The sequence below is a fragment of the Puma concolor genome, chromosome A1, assembly GCF_028749965.1.
Source record: "Puma concolor isolate L17-30 chromosome A1, mPumCon1.1.hap2, whole genome shotgun sequence".
In the NCBI taxonomy this organism is placed as follows: domain Eukaryota; kingdom Metazoa; phylum Chordata; class Mammalia; order Carnivora; family Felidae; genus Puma; species Puma concolor.
Window position 1 is genome coordinate 44,043,391 of NC_141667.1, and position 8,405 is coordinate 44,051,795.

General features: G+C 35.8%; 1 pseudogene; it reads left to right on the plus strand.

Annotated features, from left to right (window-relative positions):
• Nucleotides 1–1,613: 1,613 nt before the first annotated feature.
• Nucleotides 1,614–4,328, plus strand: LOC147584135 (protein phosphatase 1 regulatory subunit 12A pseudogene; annotated as a pseudogene).
• Nucleotides 4,329–8,405: the final 4,077 nt, after the last annotated feature.

Below are 8,405 nucleotides of genomic sequence, written 5' to 3' on the forward strand. Positions count from 1 at the left end.
GAGTCAGATGCTTAACTGAGCCACCCAGGTGACCCGAAATTGACAAGATTCTTAAAATTCATATGGAAATGAAAAGGTCTTAAGAATAGCCAAAATCTTTGCAAAAAAAGATTTGTTTGAGGTCTAATACTACCTGATCTCAAGATTTATTATACACACAGCCAGAATATCAAGACAATGTGGTATTGGTATAAAGATAGAAAAATGGGTAAATGAAATAATAGATCAGAAATAGATACAAATGATATAATAACAACAAATTTTCAACAAAAGCATTTCAGTGGGGGAAAGAATAGTGTTTTTAACAAATAACTGGATATCTATATTTTAAATTGAACCTTAATCCATTCTTCATAACATATAAAAAAATTAACTCAAAATGGACCATAACCCTAAATATAAAATCTAAAACTATAAAACTCCTAGAAGAAAATGTAAGAGAAAACCTTTGGGACCTAGAATTAGGCAAAGAGTTCTTAGATAAGGACAATGAAAGCATGAACCACAAAAGAATAAATGAGAAATTGGACTCTGGTCTTCAAAAGACCCCACTAAGGGAATGGAAAGAGAAGCCACAGACTAGTGAAAGATATTTTCACATCATATATCTGTTAAACAACCAGCAGCCAAAATGTATAAAGAGTTCTAAAACCAAAATTTTAAAAACTGAGCAAAATAGGGGCGCCTGGGTGGCGCAGTCGGTTAAGCGTCCGACTTCAGCCAGGTCACGATCTCGCGGTCCGTGAGTTCGAGCCCCGCGTCGGGCTCTGGGCTGATGGCTCGGAGCCTGGAGCCTGTTTCCGATTCTGTGTCTCCCTCTCTCTCTGCCCCTCCCCTGTTCATGCTCTGTCTCTCTCTGTCCCCAAAATAAATAAACGTTGAAAAAAAAAAAAAGTTAAAAAAAAAAAAACTGAGCAAAATATTTAAACAGACACTTCCCTGGTTATATTAATGGCAAAAAAGAACATACAAAGATGCCCAACATCATTAGCTATCAAGGGAATGTTAATTAAAACCACAATAGGATACCACTTACGCACCTACTAAAATGACTAAAATTTAAAAACTAGTATTACCAAATGTTGGTGAGGACATAGAGAAATGAACTTTTACACACTGCTTGTAGGAATGTAAAATGGTGTAACTACTTTGGAAAATAGGTGATTTCTTTTAAACATAAACCTATACGATCCAGCCATTCCATTTATAATTATCCAAGAGACTAAATATTAGGTATGTGTGTATACACCATACAATATCCAGGACGCGTGCATAGTTATACAGGAATGCTCACAGCAGCTTTGTTTGTAACAAAAACTGGAAGTAACTCAAATATCTATCATAGGAAAATGAATATTCATACAATGGAATACAAATTAGCAAGAAAAAGGAAAGACCTCTTGATACACAACAAATTGGATTAAAATTCAAAACAATATGCTGAAAGGAACCAGGAAAAACAAATTTTCACTTTATTATTCCATTTATTTCAAACTGTAGGACATGCAAATGAATGTATAGTGGCAGAAAGCAGATCATTGGTTGCCTGGGTACAGGGTGGAGAGCAAGTGAATAAAGAGTCATTACCAAGGGGTAAGAAGAAACTCTCAAGGATGGACATGTTCCTTGTCTTCATTGTGGTGACAGTTTCATTGGTATATACGTAAGACAAAAGTTACCATATTATACATTTTAACTATGTGTAGTTTATGGTATGTATTAAATTTAAATAAATTTTCTTAAAAAAAAAAACAAACCTCTTCACCATGTTTAAAATGCCCTACATTTATCTGCTTTTTTTTTTTTTTTACATCAAATACCCCTTCTAATTCATTCCACTTTAGACATTCTGTTCTTCCCCACCTTTCACCTCAAGGCTTTTGAGAAAGCTCTTCTTACTAGTATACAGATTTATCACTACTCTCACCAATGGCCACAGCAAATAAGATTTAGATTATCTTCCCCAAATAAAAATACCTTTCTCTTTGGGTCTTTCTTAGTCCCAGTTTACCCACACCTTATAAACTTCCTAATATAATGAAATTTTGGAATATTATTCCACACAGGTTGTTAAACCAGTAAAACTGTTCATTCACCCTGTCATTGAGTCCTTCAACTAATATTTAGTGAATGTTATGTACTATGTACTCGTCTAGAGCTCGAGCCGTATCATTATAATAATGCAGCTAAATATTCCTGCTCCAGTCGTACTTAAATGCTAGCAAAGTGGACTGAGAGTAAATAAACAAATTATAACATGACAAAAATGTCATTAAAAAAGTGAAATAGGGGCGCCTGGGTGGCTTGGTCGGTTAGTCGGCCGACTTCGGCTCAGGTCATGATCTCACGGTCTGTGAGTTCGAGCCCCGCGTCGGGCTCTGTGCTGACAGCTCAGAGCCTGGAGCCTGTTTCGGATTCTGTGTCTCCCCCTCTCTCTGCTCCTCCCCTGTTCATGCTCTGTCTCTTTCTGTCTCAAAAATAAATAAACGTTAAAAAAAAAAAAAGAAAAAAAAAGTGAAATAAAGCAAAGCGATGAGCAGTAACACTTGGGGGAGTGCTGTATTACATACAGAGGTCTGCTAGTCTTAGAGAAGTCTCACCTAATCAATCATCTATGAACACAGAGTCAAAATATACTGCAATTCTACAGTGATAAAATTATATAATAGTTACCAGTGTCTGCTCCTCAAGGCTACCAGAAGAAAGAAAATAACAAAAATTGGAGCAGATATAAACAACGTAGACAATAAAAACCAGTGAAAATCCATGAAACGAAGAGTTGGTTCTTTCAAAAGCACGACAAAATTGACAATTTTTTAGCTAGACTGACTTAGGAAAAAAAAGAAAAGATTCAAGTAAAATCAGAAACAAAACAGAAGGCATTGTAATTGATTTTACAGAAATAAAAAAGATTTTGGGTACTCTGAACAACTGCACACCAAAAAACTGGATAATCTAAATGAAACAGACAAATTCCTACAAACCCAAAATGTACCACGACGGACTGATAAAAGAAGTAGAAAATCTGAATAAACCTGAAACTAGTAAGGAGATTAAATAAGTAATAAAAACCTCCAAAAAAATAATCCTGAGGACAACTGCTGCCTGGCAGTGTCTCCTCGGCACCAGAGGTGAGGAGAGATGCAGACCATACCTCAATCCTCTTAGAGATGAAGAATTTGAATCCCAAAGAAAAGCAAGATCTAGAAAGCAAAAAACAGTCTAGAAAATCAACGCAGGGAGTGACACTGAAGAGGCTGAAAAACAATAAGTTGTTGTACCAGAACCAGAGAAAAAGAATGAAGGAAATCAGGATAAAGAAGGATAAAGAAGAAAGGGAGCCAGAAACATCTAGAGAAGATGAATATAAACAAAAGTACTTCAGAACATATAAGACTTATCCGTGTTACAGACCAGAATCAACTTCAAGTCCAACCACTCTTCTTCACTGTCTACAGTGAACAGTTCACTCTATGCTTCAAGTCAACTAAACAGGACAAATACTCCTGTAGGTATAACGTCTGTTCACTCCAGAGTATTAACAAAGGAAAATGAAAGGCAGGGAGAAAAAAAAAAGGAACGAAGATGAATCACTACCTAAATCAATCATAGAATGATGGCAACAAGGAGAAATAAGATCTACAGAAGTTTAATATTGGAAATAAGCTATCAGTGAAAATGAATAAGTACAACAATCATATAGAAGAGGGATCTAATAAGAAAGAAAACTTAGATTCCATTTCTACATAAAAAGCCAGTCCCACATCAATTAGTGATCAGTGCAATGCCTTACTGGGATGCTTTGGATCACTTTTTTAAAAGAAAGAAAACTTTACAGTAGCAGGCTAGAAAAGGAGGATTCCTAACTTTAAGAACCTTTATGAACAAATTCCAGCTGAAAAGAAAAAGCTGAAAACATAGCTACATGATGCAAGTATGGAACTGACAGATCTTAAAATGCAGTTGGAAAAAGGCATCTAGAGATAAGAAAGATTTACTGTGAAGTCTCTACTGGAAATGGAAAAAAAGGAACAAAAAGCTTTAGAAAGAATACCAGAAGTAGTAGAGCTCAAATGCTACCAGACCTAAAAGCAGACAAATAGAAACTAAAGGATGAAAATAGGGCACTGGTCAGAGTGATAGGCAAACTTTCCCAATTAAAAAGAGAAACAGCAAGTAATGGAATTACATATTATAACCTAGTGGACCATAATCAACAGTCACTTGAAATTCTTGGAGACTATCATTTTCAGAGATTCTGCCACATGCCCACTTGGTATTTTTGTTTGCTTTTCTTTTCTTGTTTTGAGACCATTGTTTCACAGTAATGCAGCTGCTGAGAAGTTTATTTTAATGACTGAGAAAACTTGGTTTACAGGTCTAGGATGTAAAGAAAGTGCTCAAGGCCAGATCTTCCTCAGATATATAACCAGTAAGCCTTAGTTGTACGTAAACACATTCACATCAACAAACACTTTGAGCTCTCACAGAAGACAATTATTCAACATTTTTGATGAGCCACAGTTTTGAATTTTTCAATATTTAATTTTTTTTAATTTTATACCTAGGTTTGGTTTTGTATTTTTCCTTTGTAACTCTCCATGTGCTAGACTCTTCCATATTTTCACAGCTTTTGTCATTTACAGAAAGAACACTTGCTCTTCTGAGATCATTGTTATGTATTAGGTGAATATTCTGTTGTCTCTCATTTAAATTGCTTGGTGGAACATTTGCTTACACTGTGCAATATGCATTTTCTTATGTGAATGCTTTAAATTCAGTTGAGATTAGGCTCTTTTAAGCCCTACTTGCTGCCTTCATTGGTCACTTTGCTTTATTAGTGTAGTACAGGATATTAGATTCTGTAATCATCACATTTATCTTAGTAGGTACCAAGTGATGTTGTTTATATAAACAAGTGTGTTGCTTTGATTTTTAGACCACCACATGCCATGCTTGACTATTTTATTATTTCAAGTATGTGTTAATGCAAAGTAGACCACATCCATAATAGTGTTAAAAACAAAATTTGCTAACAAGGTACATAAATACTTTAAATGGCATACAATAACGGTGCCTGGGTAGCTTAGTCGGTTAAGTATCCAACTCTTGATTTCAGCTCAGGTCATGATCTCACAGTTTGTGGGTTTGAATCCTGCATTGGGCTCATGCTGACAGCATGATGAGCCCAAGAGCCTGCTTGGGATTCTTTCTCTCCCTCTCTCTCTCTGCCCCTCCCCTGCTCACTCTCTCTCAAATAAATAAACTTAAAAAAATTTTTTTTAAAGGCATACAATAGGTGGAGCCCTATGTTTACATTTTTCTACTTAAGGTGCTTTTACTTTTATTTTGTTTTCATTTCAGTGTTCAACCCCAATCAAAGTTGTTTAAGATACCTCTTCACACTGCACATACCTAAATTAAGCTATGTCGAAAACTATTGGGTAGCCAAAGTAATGCTATGAAATTATTTGCAGAATTAACCTGTGATATTCTTTTTGAATTAGTGTTTCTGTTTTTCTTTGAGTAAATACCCAGTAATAGAATTACCAGATCACTGGGGTGTCTGGGTGGCTCAGGTGGTTGTGTGTCTGACTCGATTTGGGCTTAGGTCATGACCTCACAGCTCAGGGGATCGAGTGCCATTTCAAGCGGTGCTGTCAGCAGAGAGACTGCCTGGGATTCTCTCTTTCTCCCTCACTCATGCTCACTCTTTCTCCAAATAAATAAATATTTTTAAAAAAGAATTACTAGATCATGTGGTATTGCTATCTTTAATTTTTTGAGGAAATTCCATAGGGCTTTCCACAGTGGTTGCACAGTTGACATTCCCACCAACAGGGCTTGAAGATTCCCTTTTCACCACATCTTCACCAACACTTGTAACTTTTTTCTTTTCTTTTTTTTGTCTTTTTAATACTAGCCAGATTAAAAAAAAAAAAAAAAAAAAAAGACCCAACTACCTGCTGCCTAGAAGAGACTCACTTCAGCTTTAAGAACATGGATAGGATCAAACAGGATGGAAAAAGTTATTCCAAGTAAATGGAAACCAAAAGTGATCAAAAGTAGGTATACTTGTATCAGGCAAAATACAGTTTTAAGTTAAAAATTGTAGGGGCGCCTGGGTGGCTCAGTCGGTTGAGCATCCGACTTCGGCTCAGGTCATGGTCTCACGGTCTGTGAGTTTGAGCCCCACGTCAGGCTCTGTGCTTACAGCTCAGAGCCTGGAGCCTGTTTCTGATTCTGTGTCTCCCTCTCTCTCTGCCCCTCCCCCACTCATGCTCTGTCTCTCTCTGTCAAAAATAAACATTTAAAAAAAATTGTAACAGAGACAAAAAGATCATTATGTATTGATAAAGGGACCAAGTAATAAAGAATATATAACAATTATAAATATATATACACCTAACACCAGAGCACCTAAATATATTAATCAAACACTAACAGGTCTGAAGTGAGAAGTAGACAAAATATAATCATAACAGGAGACTCTGGTACTCCATTTTCAATAATGGATTGATCACAGGGAACCTGGCTGGCTCAGTCAGAAGAGCATGTGACTCTTGATCTAGGGATTCTGAGTTCAAGCCCCGTGATGGGTGTGGAGATTGCTTAAATAAATAAATAAATAAATAAATAAATAAATAAATAAATAATTGATCAGGCAGACAAAATCAATAAGGAAACACTGAACTATACTTCAGATCCATTGGGCCTAACTGACATACACAAAACATTGCATCCAACAGCAGCAGAATACACACTCTTCTCAAGGGCACACAAATATTCTCCAAGATAGATGATATGGTAGGTCACAAACAAATGTTAGCATATTTAAGAAGACTGCAATTATACCAAGTATGTTTTCTGACCACAATGGTATGAAACTAGAAAGTAACAAGGAAAACTGGAAACTCACAAATAAGTGGGAATTACATAACACATACTGGAAATCAATGAATCAAAGAAGAAACCAAAAGAAATCAAAAGGTAATTTTAAAAAGCCCTTGAAACAAATGAAAATGGAGACACAATATACCAAAGCCTCTTGGTTGTAGTAAAAGTAGTTTAGGTAGTTCATAGAGATAAATGCCAACCTTAAGAAACAAAGATCCCATGGGCACCTGGGTGGCTCAGTCAGTTAAACGTCTGACTCTAGGTTTCAGCTTGGGTCATGGCATTAGGGTTTGTGAATTCAAGCCCTGCATCGGGCTCTGCGCTGACATTGCAGAGCCTGCTTGGGATTCTCTCTCTCCCCCTCTCTCTCTGCCCCTTCCCTGCTCTCTTCCTCTCTCAAAATAAACGAATAAGCTTAAACACACACACACACACACACACACACACACACACACACACACACACACACACACAGATCCCAAATAAACAATTAGCTTTACACCTCAAAGACATGGAAAAGAAGAACAAATTAAGACAAAAGTTAGCAGAAGGAAGGAAATAATGAAAATAAGAGTAGAAACAGAGACTAGAGAAACAATAGAAAAGATCAATGAAGCTAAAAGCTGGTTTTTTTGAAAAGATAAGCAAAATTAACACACCATTAGTTAGACACACACTATTGAATAAAACTGGTGAAAATGGACATTGTCTTTTTTCCAAAGAAAAAAAGGAGCAAAGACTCAAATAAATTTAGAAATGAAAGAGACATTACAACTGATATTAGAGAAATACAACATACCATAATATCACTTAGAACAATTATGTTCTAAGAATATATGAGCATATTTAAGAAGAATATATGAGAATCTGAACATAGAATATATGAGACTGAATCATTCATAGAAAATCTTAACAGCCAATAATGAGTAGGAGACTGAATCAGTAATCAAAAACACCTCAACAAAGAAAATCCCAGGACCAGATGGTGTCACTGGTGAATTCTACCAAACATTTAAAGAATTAACAATCCTTCTTAAACTCTTACAAAAAACTGAAGAAGGGAGTACTCACAAACTCATTTTACAAGGCTATTACTCTGACACCAAAGCCAGGTAAGGGCACTACAAGAAAAGTACAGGTCAATATTCTTGATAAATACAAATGTAAAATCCTCAACAAAATAAGAACAAACAGAATTCAGTACATTAAAAGGGTCATACATCATGATTAACTGTGATTTATACCTGGGATGCAAAGATGTTTCAATGTATACAAATTAATAAATGTGATTCATCACATTAATGGAATAAAAGATAAAAAATCATCTCAATGCATGCAGAAAAATCATTTGACAAAAATTTAATATTCTTTCACGATAAAAAAATTCTCAGCCAATTAGTCAAAGAATGTACCTCCACATAAGGAAGGCAACATATGGCATGCTCACAGCTAACTTTATAATCAATGGTGCAGCAAGCTTTTCCCCTAAGATCAGGAATAATACAAGG